At 48.4% G+C, this 12,477-nt stretch overlaps 1 protein-coding gene across 2 annotated transcripts in view; it reads right to left on the reverse strand.

Annotated features, from left to right (window-relative positions):
• NAT9 (N-acetyltransferase 9) overlaps window positions 1–12,477 on the reverse strand; it is a 125,426-nt gene that overhangs the window by 111,132 nt on the left and 1,817 nt on the right. The gene's annotated exons all lie outside the window — the stretch shown is intronic.

Consider the following 12,477-nt stretch of genomic DNA (forward strand, 5'->3'; position numbering starts at 1 on the left):
GTCTTTGTCTTTGTTAAAAAAACCTCGCCATGGAACAACACTTGATGGCATGCTGGCCCTTCCCCTGCCCCGACAGACCATGCCCGCAACCTCAGCGTCATCTTGAACAGCAAGTTATCTATGTAGAAAAAGGTAAACGCAGTTTCCTCTGCCTGTTTCCACAACTTATGCATGCTCCGTAAGATTTTGAGGTGGCTCCCAGTCAACACCGGAAGCACCATCACTTGGTATATGCAGGGAAAGCTCTCTACGTAGAAATCACTGCACGCCTCCTGAAAAGACTACAAACAATACAAAACACAGCGGCAAAAATCATCCTCGACCTCCCCAGACAGAATCGCTTCACCCCGCATCTCAAGAAAGCTACACTGGCTCCCGATCCAGAAGAGATTCCAATTCAAGATGCTGACCCACGCAAACAAAGCCCTGCACAACGAAGGACCAGCATACATCAACAATCAAATGACCCATACCAACCGACCAGACACCTGCGATCTGCCTCCCTTTTCCTTGAACACACCCCCTAGACCTCCCTAGCACACAACAGAGGACGCTCCTTCTCGCACCTGGTGGTCAAATACTGGAAAGTCCTTCCCCTGCACCTTTAGAACGCTGCATCTCTCCAGGAATTCAGAAAAGTACTCAAGACCTGGCTGTTCGAATGAACAGAGCACCGAGAAGCAACTAGCAACTCCAGTGTCTTGAGACCCTCACAGGTGATTTGCTGTGCTTTATAAATCCTGATTGATTGATTAATTCTGCAAGTGGAACTGGAGCAGGCTCGTAGCTAAGGGGGTGCGGTGGGGGGCGGTCCGCCCCAGGCGGCACTATTTTGGGGGCGGCGGCGGACGCGCTGCACTGGGGGCCCGTCGCAGCATTGCACACGTGAATGAAGTGCAAGCGCACCTCCGTGCAGAACATGAAGGCACTACCAATGACGGCCCTTCGGTAAAATGGAATGTCTGCTGCTGCATAAGTTCAAAGTAGGTTATTGCGAAGAATGCATCTTTTATCCATTAAAAATGGGAAAGGAAATGTTTCAGAGGTGTTAAAATTGGAAAATGTATGTGCACACAGTGTTCATCAGAATAGTGGGAGCCCGCAATGATTTGCATTTAAGATAAGGCATGTCTGTTAAAGATCTTTCCAGATGTCATAAAAGGGTTGAACACTCAGTATTTATATATATATTTTTTTCTACGTGGTGCTGGAATGATATTCAGAGCGGCGGTGCTACCCTCAGTCTGAACTCATACGGATTCTGAAAATGTTTCAAAATTACCAGGTGTCGCGCCAGGCCCAATCAGATGAAGGGTCCTAAAAGGGTGGGTTTTTTTGTCTCGGAGTTTTATATAGCTCGAACTTGACCAAAGGTATCAGCGCGATTTACAGGAGCAACAGTTGCGTTTCATATAGACAGATTATTTTAGGGGGAGATTAAGTGATTTGCCCAGAATCACAGGATGTTAAACTTCCCCGCCGAGACTCAAACCCGGTTCTGTAGTCGGAGGTGTATTTAGGTCTCCCCAAGGGTTCTGAAATGCCCAGATGTCAGCACCTTGATAGATGTTAACCTACCTGGGATTTTCCCATCTTCAAATGTCTTCATTTTTAGGGCTCGGACTCCTCCCCCTCCTGGGGGAGGAGTTAAGAGATCCTAATGTTATAAGAAAAAAAAAGAAGAAGAAGAAGAAGGGCCTTGGTGAGAGGAATTCCACACATTCCTTTGCGTTTTCTGGCATCTGGTCAGTGATTCGTCTTCCCTGTGCTGTGTATGTAGTAGCCTTGAAGTGATAGGCTGTAAGTAATGTACGCGTGCCCGATGTGGCATTTTGTCTGCGAGAGCGAGCATGGCAGAGTGATTAATCTTAATTACGAGCTGTCAGAGTGCCCGTGTAATGCAAGCCAGATGATGCGAACGCGTTCACAGCGGTGAGCGCGTTCAATGTTAAATGACGAGAGGCAGCAGGCGAGGCTCACAGAAGATGACTCATACATGCTCGTCCACGCTGTAGTTCTTGTTTTAAGTTGCTATGGGGTGTCTTTTTTCTGCCTCTGCGTGACAGTCTGTAAGAATAATGAGCGATGGTGTGCTGACTGTTTATTTTTAGGGTCTGGGAAGGGGAGTGTGTCCGTCCGTTGTTTGAATGTGTGTAGGTTTCAGTTCAATGATCCAGAACACGGAGGAGAGAGACGTTGTCTACGTAATCAGATTTTTAAAAACTTCACTGCCCCACAGTTTCTAGAACAGGCTGTTGACTGCAAGACTGATGCACATTCCCAGACTTCCGTAATTTCTAATGAAGTTTAGGCATTTTGAACTTTCTGAACCCTGTCTGATGCAGCCACTTCACTAATACATAACAGAACAGGCACAGTTTCCCTCGCTGCTGTATAACCGCCAAATGGTTCCAAGCCCATACAGTCCATGGCCTCTCTGGAAAGGTTTCCAGGTGGATGCTAGTTCGCTGAGGGCAGGTGAGCAGAGTGCGAGTATGCAGGGTGAGCAGAGTGTGAGTTTGCAGGGTGAGCAGAGTGTGAGTATGCAGGGTGATCAGTATGTAAGTATGCAGGGTGATCAGTATGTGGGTGTCCAGGGCCAGGAGTGTGTGAGTGTGCAGGGTCAGCAGTGTGTGAGCATGCAGGGTGAGCAGTACGTTGGTGTCCAGGGCCGGCAGTGTGTCAGTGTGCAGGGTCAGCAGTGTGTGAGTATGCAGGGTGAGCAGTGTTTGAGTATGCAGGGTGATCAGTATACGAGTATACAGGGTGATCAGTATACGGGTGTCCAGGGCCAGCAGTGTGTCAGTGTGCAGGGTCAGCAGTGTGTGAGTATGCAGGGTGAGCAGAGTGCGAGTATGCAGGGTGAGCAGAGTGCGAGTATGCAGGGTGAGCAGAGTGCGAGTATGCAGGGTGAGCAGAGTGCGAGTATGCAGGGTGAGCAGAGTGCGAGTATGCAGGGTGAGCAGAGTGCGAGTATGCAGGGTGAGCAGAGTGCGAGTATGCAGGGTGAGCAGAGTGCGAGTATGCAGGGTGAGCAGAGTGCGAGTATGCAGGGTGAGCAGAGTGCGAGTATGCAGGGTGAGCAGAGTGCGAGTATGCAGGGTGAGCAGAGTGCGAGTATGCAGGGTGAGCAGAGTGCGAGTATGCAGGGTGAGCAGAGTGCGAGTATGCAGGGTGAGCAGAGTGCGAGTATGCAGGGTGAGCAGAGTGCGAGTATGCAGGGTGAGCAGAGTGTGAGTTTGCAGGGTGAGCAGAGTGTGAGTATGCAGGGTGATCAGTATGTAAGTATGCAGGGTGATCAGTATGTGGGTGTCCAGGGCCAGGAGTGTGTGAGTGTGCAGGGTCAGCAGTGTGTGAGCATGCAGGGTGAGCAGTACGTTGGTGTCCAGGGCCGGCAGTGTGCAGGGTCAGCAGTGTGTGAGTATGCAGGGTGAGCAGAGTTTGAGTATGCAGGGTGATCAGTATACGAGTATACAGGGTGATCAGTATACGGGTGTCCAGGGCCAGCAGTGTGTGAGTATGCAGGGTGAGCAGAGTGCGAGTATGCAGGGTGAGCAGAGTGCGAGTATGCAGGGTGAGCAGAGTGCGAGTATGCAGGGTGAGCAGAGTGCGAGTATGCAGGGTGAGCAGAGTGCGAGTATGCAGGGTGAGCAGAGTGCGAGTATGCAGGGTGAGCAGAGTGCGAGTATGCAGGGTGAGCAGGGTGCGAGTATGCAGGGTGAGCAGAGTGCGAGTATGCAGGGTGAGCAGAGTGCGAGTATGCAGGGTGAGCAGAGTGCGAGTATGCAGGGTGAGCAGAGTGCGAGTATGCAGGGTGAGCAGAGTGCGAGTATGCAGGGTGAGCAGAGTGCGAGTATGCAGGGTGAGCAGAGTGCGAGTATGCAGGGTGAGCAGAGTGCGAGTATGCAGGGTGAGCAGAGTGTGAGTTTGCAGGGTGAGCAGAGTGTGAGTATGCAGGGTGATCAGTATGTAAGTATGCAGGGTGATCAGTATGTGGGTGTCCAGGGCCAGGAGTGTGTGAGTGTGCAGGGTCAGCAGTGTGTGAGCATGCAGGGTGAGCAGTACGTTGGTGTCCAGGGCCGGCAGTGTGTCAGTGTGCAGGGTCAGCAGTGTGTGAGTATGCAGGGTGAGCAGTGTTTGAGTATGCAGGGTGATCAGTATACGAGTATACAGGGTGATCAGTATACGGGTGTCCAGGGCCAGCAGTGTGTCAGTGTGCAGGGTCAGCAGTGTGTGAGTATGCAGGGTGAGCAGAGTGCGAGTATGCAGGGTGAGCAGAGTGCGAGTATGCAGGGTGAGCAGAGTGCGAGTATGCAGGGTGAGCAGAGTGCGAGTATGCAGGGTGAGCAGAGTGCGAGTATGCAGGGTGAGCAGAGTGCGAGTATGCAGGGTGAGCAGAGTGCGAGTATGCAGGGTGAGCAGAGTGCGAGTATGCAGGGTGAGCAGAGTGCGAGTATGCAGGGTGAGCAGAGTGCGAGTATGCAGGGTGAGCAGAGTGCGAGTATGCAGGGTGAGCAGAGTGCGAGTATGCAGGGTGAGCAGAGTGCGAGTATGCAGGGTGAGCAGAGTGCGAGTATGCAGGGTGAGCAGAGTGCGAGTATGCAGGGTGAGCAGAGTGCGAGTATGCAGGGTGAGCAGAGTGCGAGTATGCAGGGTGAGCAGAGTGCGAGTATGCAGGGTGAGCAGAGTGCGAGTATGCAGGGTGAGCAGAGTGTGAGTATGCAGGGTGAGCAGAGTGTGAGTATGCAGGGTGATCAGTATGTAAGTATGCAGGGTGATCAGTATGTGGGTGTCCAGGGCCAGGAGTGTGTGAGTGTGCAGGGTCAGCAGTGTGTGAGCATGCAGGGTGAGCAGTACGTTGGTGTCCAGGGCCGGCAGTGTGTCAGTGTGCAGGGTCAGCAGTGTGTGAGTATGCAGGGTGAGCAGTGTTTGAGTATGCAGGGTGATCAGTATACGAGTATACAGGGTGATCAGTATACGGGTGTCCAGGGCCAGCAGTGTGTCAGTGTGCAGGGTCAGCAGTGTGTGAGTATGCAGGGTGAGCAGAGTGCGAGTATGCAGGGTGAGCAGAGTGCGAGTATGCAGGGTGAGCAGAGTGCGAGTATGCAGGGTGAGCAGAGTGCGAGTATGCAGGGTGAGCAGAGTGCGAGTATGCAGGGTGAGCAGAGTGCGAGTATGCAGGGTGAGCAGAGTGCGAGTATGCAGGGTGAGCAGAGTGCGAGTATGCAGGGTGAGCAGAGTGCGAGTATGCAGGGTGAGCAGAGTGCGAGTATGCAGGGTGAGCAGAGTGCGAGTATGCAGGGTGAGCAGAGTGCGAGTATGCAGGGTGAGCAGAGTGCGAGTATGCAGGGTGAGCAGAGTGCGAGTATGCAGGGTGAGCAGAGTGTGAGTATGCAGGGTGAGCAGAGTGTGAGTATGCAGGGTGAGCAGAGTGTGAGTATGCAGGGTGATCAGTATGTAAGTATGCAGGGTGATCAGTATGTGGGTGTCCAGGGCCAGGAGTGTGTGTGTGTGCAGGGTCAGCAGTGTGTGAGCATGCAGGGTGAGCAGTACGTTGGTGTCCAGGGCCAGCAGTGTGTCAGTGTGCAGGGTCAGCAGTGTGTGAGTATGCAGGGTGAGCAGTACGTTGGTGTCCAGCGCCAGCAGTGTGTGAGTGTGCAGGGTGAGCAGTGTGTGACTTTGCAGGGTGAGCAGTGTGTGAGCGTGCAGGGTGAGCAGTATGCAGGGTTAACAGTGTGTGAGTGTGTAGGGTGAGCAGTGTGTGAGTGTGTAGGGTGAGCAGTGTGTGACTGTGCAGGGTGAGCAGTGTTTGAGTATGCAGGGTAATCACTATGTGAGTATGCAGGGTAATCAGCTTTTCACCAAGCTCACACACACCACCAGCCGTCACTGCAAGCTTTCACCAGGCGCACACACACACCATTAACCATCAGTGCACACTTTCACCAGGCATACACACACCACCAGCCGTCAGTGCACGCTTTCACCAGGCACACAGAGTAGTGAGTGCAGAGTAGTGAGTAGAGTAGTGAGTAGTGAGTAGTGAGTGCAGAGTAGTGAGTAGTGAGTGCAGAGTAGTGAGTAGTGAGTGCAGAGTAGTGAGTGCAGAGTAGTGAGTAGAGTAGTGAGTAGAGTAGATTAGTGAGTAGTGAGTGCAGAGTAGTGAGTAGTGAGTAGAGTAGTGAGTAGAGTAGTGAGTAGTGAGTGCAGAGTAGTGAGTAGTGAGTGCAGAGTAGTGAGTAGTGAGTGCAGAGTAGTGAGTAGTGAGTAGAGTAGTGAGTAGTGAGTAGAGTAGTGAGTAGAGTAGTGAGGTGAGTAGAGTAGTGAGGTGACTAAAGTAGTGAGTGCAGAGTAGTGAGTAGTGAGTAGAGAAGTGAGTAGTGAGTTGAGTAGTGAGTTGAGTAGTGAGTTGAGTAGTGAGTTGAGTAGTGAGTTGAGTAGTGAGTAGAGTAGTGAGTAGAGTAGTGAGTGCAGAGTAGTGAGTGCAGAGTAGTGAGTAGAGTAGTGAGTAGTGAGTGCAGAGTAGTGAGTAGAGAAGTGAGTAGTGAGTAGAGTAGTGAGTAGAGTAGTGAGTAGAGTAGTGAGTAGAGTAGTGAGTAGAGTAGTGAGTAGAGTAGTGAGTAGTGAGTGCAGAGTAGTGAGTAGTGAGTAGAGTAGTGAGTAGTGAGTGCAGAGTAGTGAGTAGAGAAGTGAGTAGTGAGTTGAGTAGTGAGTAGAGTAGTGAGTAGAAAGTAGTGAGTTGAGTAGTGAGTAGAGTAGTGAGTAGAGTAGTGAGTAGAGTAGTGAGTAGAGTAGAGTAGTGAGTAGTGAGTATAGTAGTGAGTAGAGTAGTGAGTGCAGAGTAGTGAGTGCAGAGTAGTGAGTGCAGAGTAGTGAGTGCAGAGTAGTGAGTAGTGAGTGTAGTGAGTAGAGAGTAGAGTAGTGAGTAGTGAGTAGAGTAGTGAGTAGTGAGTGCAGAGTAGTGAGTAGAGTAGTGAGTAGAGTAGTGAGTAGAGTAGAGTAGTGAGTAGAGTAGAGTAGTGAGTAGAGTAGAGTAGTGAGTAGGACATCACAGGCAGCAGCTGTGCAAGCTTCTTACACTCACAAGGAGACCACAGGCAGCAGAGGTGCAAGCTTCTCACACTCACAAGAAGGACATCACAGGCAGTAACGGTGCAATATTCGCACACTCACAAGGAGATCACTGGCAGTACACACCACATGAACACACTCCATAACACATAGCAACAATACATTGGCATTTACAATGCCATTAGCTCAAACTCAAATAAATCCGAGCCCGATTGCATTTCTAATGCTTGTTTTTTTTTGCTGGGGTCAACACTTAAATGTACGAATAAAGGCACGGAAAAGAAACGGACATTAAAAGGTTAATTAAGATAAGAAGGGTAGAGACATCGATTAACTTTATGACTCCATACAGAGTTTGGCACAAGCACCGGTCATTGCATGTGCCCACAAAGTCAAGGGGAGTGGTTGTTTCTTGAGCACGTTTGCCTTTCCAGCTGACACATGTGCTTGGAAAGAGAGTTAAGTATGGGAAAGTTGCAATACCAGCTTTCTCAATGCGGAGCACCTGGGCCACTGTGGCGTCACTCCCACCTTCAAAGGGTGGTGGACTTCCTGTGAACAAATATTATGTGTGAGGTGCCTCGATCCTAATTTCTTTAATACCATTTGTGGGTTCAAAAGCGTACAAAAAGACAGATGCAGAAATAAATGTTTTATTCTGAAACGTTATGTGCATTTTATGTGGCGTTCACTAGGTCCTTGACTCCTGCACCAATTTTGTAATCTGGGCAACATTTACAGTTCTGGGGAAATTGTGAAGTCTGTTGACACTGTAATTGGGTTTGCATTTTACCATGTAGGGTGATTTATATTTACATTAATAATGGCTGGGGAGGTTAGAAGAGAGTAGTTCTCGCAGTTTTGACTGTTTAGTCACTGACCTCTGTTACTTTAGCAATACTGGAAGTCAGCCACGGCCGGTGGTAGGTGTAACTGCAGGGCGGTGACGTAGGGAGGGGGAGGGGCAGGGTGGGAGGTTGTAATGTAAGGATTACGGACTTCAACAGGTAAGTAAACATAAATTAATAAAACGAATTTTGTTGTGTGCACTGCATCACCAAATGCGATGCAGTGAGCGCAACGAAATTCGTTTTATTTATTTATATGTTTACTTACCTGTTAAAGTCCGTAATCCATACATTACAACCCCCACCCTGCCCCTCCCCCTCCCTACGTCACCGCCCTGCAGTTACACCTACCATCGGGCGTGGCTGCTGGAAGTTATACAGTTCTTTTAGAAGGAGTGCAGGCCTTTGGAAGGCATGTGGATGAGAGATCATGAAACTGCGTGAGCTGTGGGAAAACATACGTACATTGCATTTGTTTTACTCTTGAAAATAATGGGGGTTCATTTGGGGGAAAATTGGCAAAGCAGGTTTGTTTTTGGGTAAAATTATTCCTTCATAAAATGGAATACCTTGAAGCTGTGGACTTTCTTGCACCTCCAGCATATGGGGAGGGGTGGGGGCTAACCTAGTTAGTCAGTATGCAAGTGACATTGTGGTGTGTGCCATCGCAGTCAGTGATGTCACAATGCATGACATCACATGTGGCATCACAGTAAGTGATATCACAAGCAGTAACATCAGATATTTTGATCTCGCACATTTGTTTTTATTAGGTATATCATGAGTTCATTTAAGCACATTATGAGATTTACCAAATTGGATTTTGCTTTGGGGTTGTGCTAAAAAAGAGGCGCAATCTTGATGCAAAATCTGCATCGCAACTAATTAAAAAAAAAAAAAATTAAAACCTTGACACAAAGAAAATGGCAACAAGGAGAAGCATGTTAGTAGATCTTTTATGATTAATTTGTTACATAGTCTGCGTGTTCTAATATTTTTACAGAGTTAAGAAATCTGCTGCAGAGATGCCCAGTAAATATCAGGGAATAATAATTGGTTAGATAACCCTGGAGGTTAAAATATTTCTTGAAGAGATTTCTGTTTGTGTAGTCTCAGTTCTGACTCAAAGTAGTATAGAAGGTTAATGTGCCTGCAAAGCACGTCATGTAATATTCAGATGGCAGAATTGTGTTTTTTCTTTTTAAATGTAGCTAGGTAAGTGGGTTACTGCTTTGAACACAGATCCTTTTGTTACTTGCAGTTCTTAAATACTAAGGGCCCGATGTAGGTAATCTCAATTTACCTACTCTTAAATACTGAATCATACCGATTCGGTATTTAAGAGTAGGTAAATTGGAAGTAGGCAGATGTAGGTAATTTTTCTTATTCAATTACAGAATCTGTAACATTCGGTATTTACCGATTCGGTAAATACCGAATCGGTATTTGCCATTGATTCCTATGGGCCTTGAAGCCTATAGGAATCAATGGCAAATACCGATTCGGTAATTACCGAATCGGTAAATACCGAATCCTGCCAGGGGGAATGGGGTGTCACTTTGACACCCTGTAGCACCCCAATGTCAGGCTTGTGTGCCATGTGGCACACATACATAGGGCATGTCTGTGTGTCACATGGCACAGGTGTGCATGCACAGATGTGCATGTACACCTGAATTCGTTATTTACCATGCAATAGTATTACATGGTAAATAACGAATTCTTAGGGGCCTGTGGCACTGTTTAAAGCGCCACCTACATCTGCATTTACAGATTCTGTATTTTTACCGAGTCTGTATTCACCAATTCGGTAAATACAGATTCGGTAAAAATACCAAATCTGTAAATACATGCCCCCAACATTGGAAAAGGCATTTACCGGTCGGTAACGGCCCAATTTGGCCGTTACCGACCAGTAAATGTCTACCTACATCGGGCCCTAAGCCTTTTAATATAGCACAGTGAGCTAAGTAGGATATGTGACTGCTACACCTTTTAACCCTCACTGACTCACGCAACACATCTTGTACACTGATTTACACACTTGCGTGATTTATTGTCAATCTGTATGTAATGTAAATCGCTCTGACACCGTGAATTGGGGTTTGAGGTTAGTGTCGGGCATACAGCACCTCGGCTCCAACCTTTGCTTTTACCTGCCTCCCCTACCTACCATGGGCGGCAATCTGGGGGATAGCCCCGGGCGCCAGACTCTCTAGCTATGCCACATTGAGGAGGAGGAAATATCGGTACCAAAAGATAGGCGTCCTTCAGGCCCAGATGGACCATCCAGTCGTTTTCTCTGAGTACCTGAGAAGGTGGATGCCCTCCACCTTGAAGTGACAGTAGAGGACCCAACTGCTGAGCGCTTTCAGGTTGAGGGTCTATCTGTGGCCCCCTCTCCGCTTGGGAACCAGAAATATGGTGCTGCAGAAGGCCTAGAGATGTGGACAAGAGGTTCAGTATTTACTCATTTATTACAGTTTGCTTTGGAAGGGAAAAAGACACTTGTCTGGGATGAAACTACTGGGAGGTGGAGCCATAAAACTCTATGTGATATCCTTGAACCATCTGAAGGAGCCAAGCATCTTGAGTTTTCCTAGACCAACTAGAAAGGAGCTGACTGACCCCCCCCCCCCCCCCCCCCACCTCCAACTGAGGTATCAAGCTCACCTATAAGGGACTACTGGGACCCCCTGAAGTTAGTAAAATGGAATCCACCTTTGCCTTGCCTACGTCTTTGGAAATGGGAGAGTGCCATGAAGAAGGAACTTCTGATGGTATCTTGCCAAGCAGATTGGCGTCTGTCGTTAAAGGAGAGTTGGGAACCTTAGTAAAGGCACAGCCAGGTAAGCGGTCCCTATAACGCCTGGCCCTGGCAAAAAGGCCAGTCTGAAACACCTTTTAATCGAAGGCTGGGGGTTTTCAAGGGCTGTAAAAGCTTTTATGAACTTTCATAGGTCTTTAATGAAAGGGGCACCAAACAACAATCCATTGCCAATGGTGCTTGCCTCAGTCGAAGCTCGTTCTGTCAATTTTGGGTCGAATCTCATCTCATCAGTAGAGAGCACACAGATGGCGTTGCCAAGTTGGCAGATGGCACTTTAGTCCCAACCAGTGAGAGTATCCGGATTCTCTGAGTCCTTACCATCAACAGCCATCTCAAGGATTTTTGCTACAGGGCCTGGAAATGTCCAGGAGATGCTCTTGACAAGACCACCAGGCCCTGTTGATATGTTTCTTAGTGCTCTGGATAACATTTGGAGAAAAGTGTTTATATTATGGTTCACCTCAGACGTCTTGGCGAACCTGCCATCCAAAGAAGGATGTGGCCATTCGGTGCACAGTCTGACACGCACGTCTTTGTCAAAGCTCATATAGTCTGCAAAGTCTGGACGTGGAAGCCACTCCGTGGAGTGAGGGTAAGTTATCTGGGTGTATTAATAAGTTACTAAAGTTGAGCAGCTGAGACATTTTTTAGGTTGAGCCTAGAGTCAGCATGCATGTGTTGCTGTGGAGGCATGCAGCAGTACCACTGCGGGCTTTAAAAGCCCACTGCTTTTTCATTGGTTGTTTGGTCTGCCTTTACAAATTCCATTGCTTTTGTCGGTAAATAGTGTACATTTGTCCTGCCTTGTGGCGGATTTGTTCCCGCCCTGGCAATTGCCTCTGCTACACTGATTCTTACCCTAGTGGCCATATGTTTTGTTTCAGTGCACTCCTTTTTCTTTCCGCCCTCTCCTCGCAGCTCTTGTGTTGTTTTTTTTTTTTTAAGGCACATGGAGAGCCTATGCCGAGGCTCAAACCCTGTTTCCCAGTTCCAAGGTCGGTAGCTGTAGATGTTATGCCACATCCAGTCTCCAAGATCAGCATTTTTGGGCATTAATCTACATTTTCCTAATTGAGTCACCCTCTCAGCACAACCACCCTTAACCCTTTCCTCTCTTTTGTTCCCGGTCCAGGGAGGGCATGGCTTGGCAGTTCGGGCTAGACTGTTCCCATGAGGCACAGGGTCAGACTGCTTTGCATATGGCCATGTCTGAACTGGGGTGGCAGAGTGGGCTAAAGAACGGTGATGGATTAAACCCAGATCTGTTGACTGGGTGTGATATGTTTGATTGGTTGAGATGCTCCGTCCATCACCACCCCTTTTGTACCGTTTTTTTTTAAGGCACATGGAGAGCCTATGCCGAGGCTCAAACCCTGTTTCCCAGTTCCAAGGTCGGTAGCTGTAGATGTTATGCCACATCTAGTCTCCAAGATAAGCATTTTTTGGGCATTAATCTACATTTTCCTAATTGAGTCACCCTCTCAGCACACCCACCCTTAACCCTTTCCTCCCTTTTGTTCCCTGTTTATACAATGTGCACTGCCAAGGGTCTCCACTATTTTTCATTGCAGTTCTGCAGTGTTCTGAAAAGTGGTGTTTTCTATGCATTGGAAGTTTCAGTTAGAGTGCAGGAGTGGAAGTGCGAGGAGGAGCTGAGATGGGGGTCTGAGGCAGCGAACTAATTTCTCGTGCTTATATTGATCTACACCAGCATTGCTTCTCTTACTC

The sequence above is a fragment of the Lissotriton helveticus genome, chromosome 7 (assembly GCF_964261635.1).
Source record: "Lissotriton helveticus chromosome 7, aLisHel1.1, whole genome shotgun sequence".
Taxonomy (NCBI): domain Eukaryota; kingdom Metazoa; phylum Chordata; class Amphibia; order Caudata; family Salamandridae; genus Lissotriton; species Lissotriton helveticus.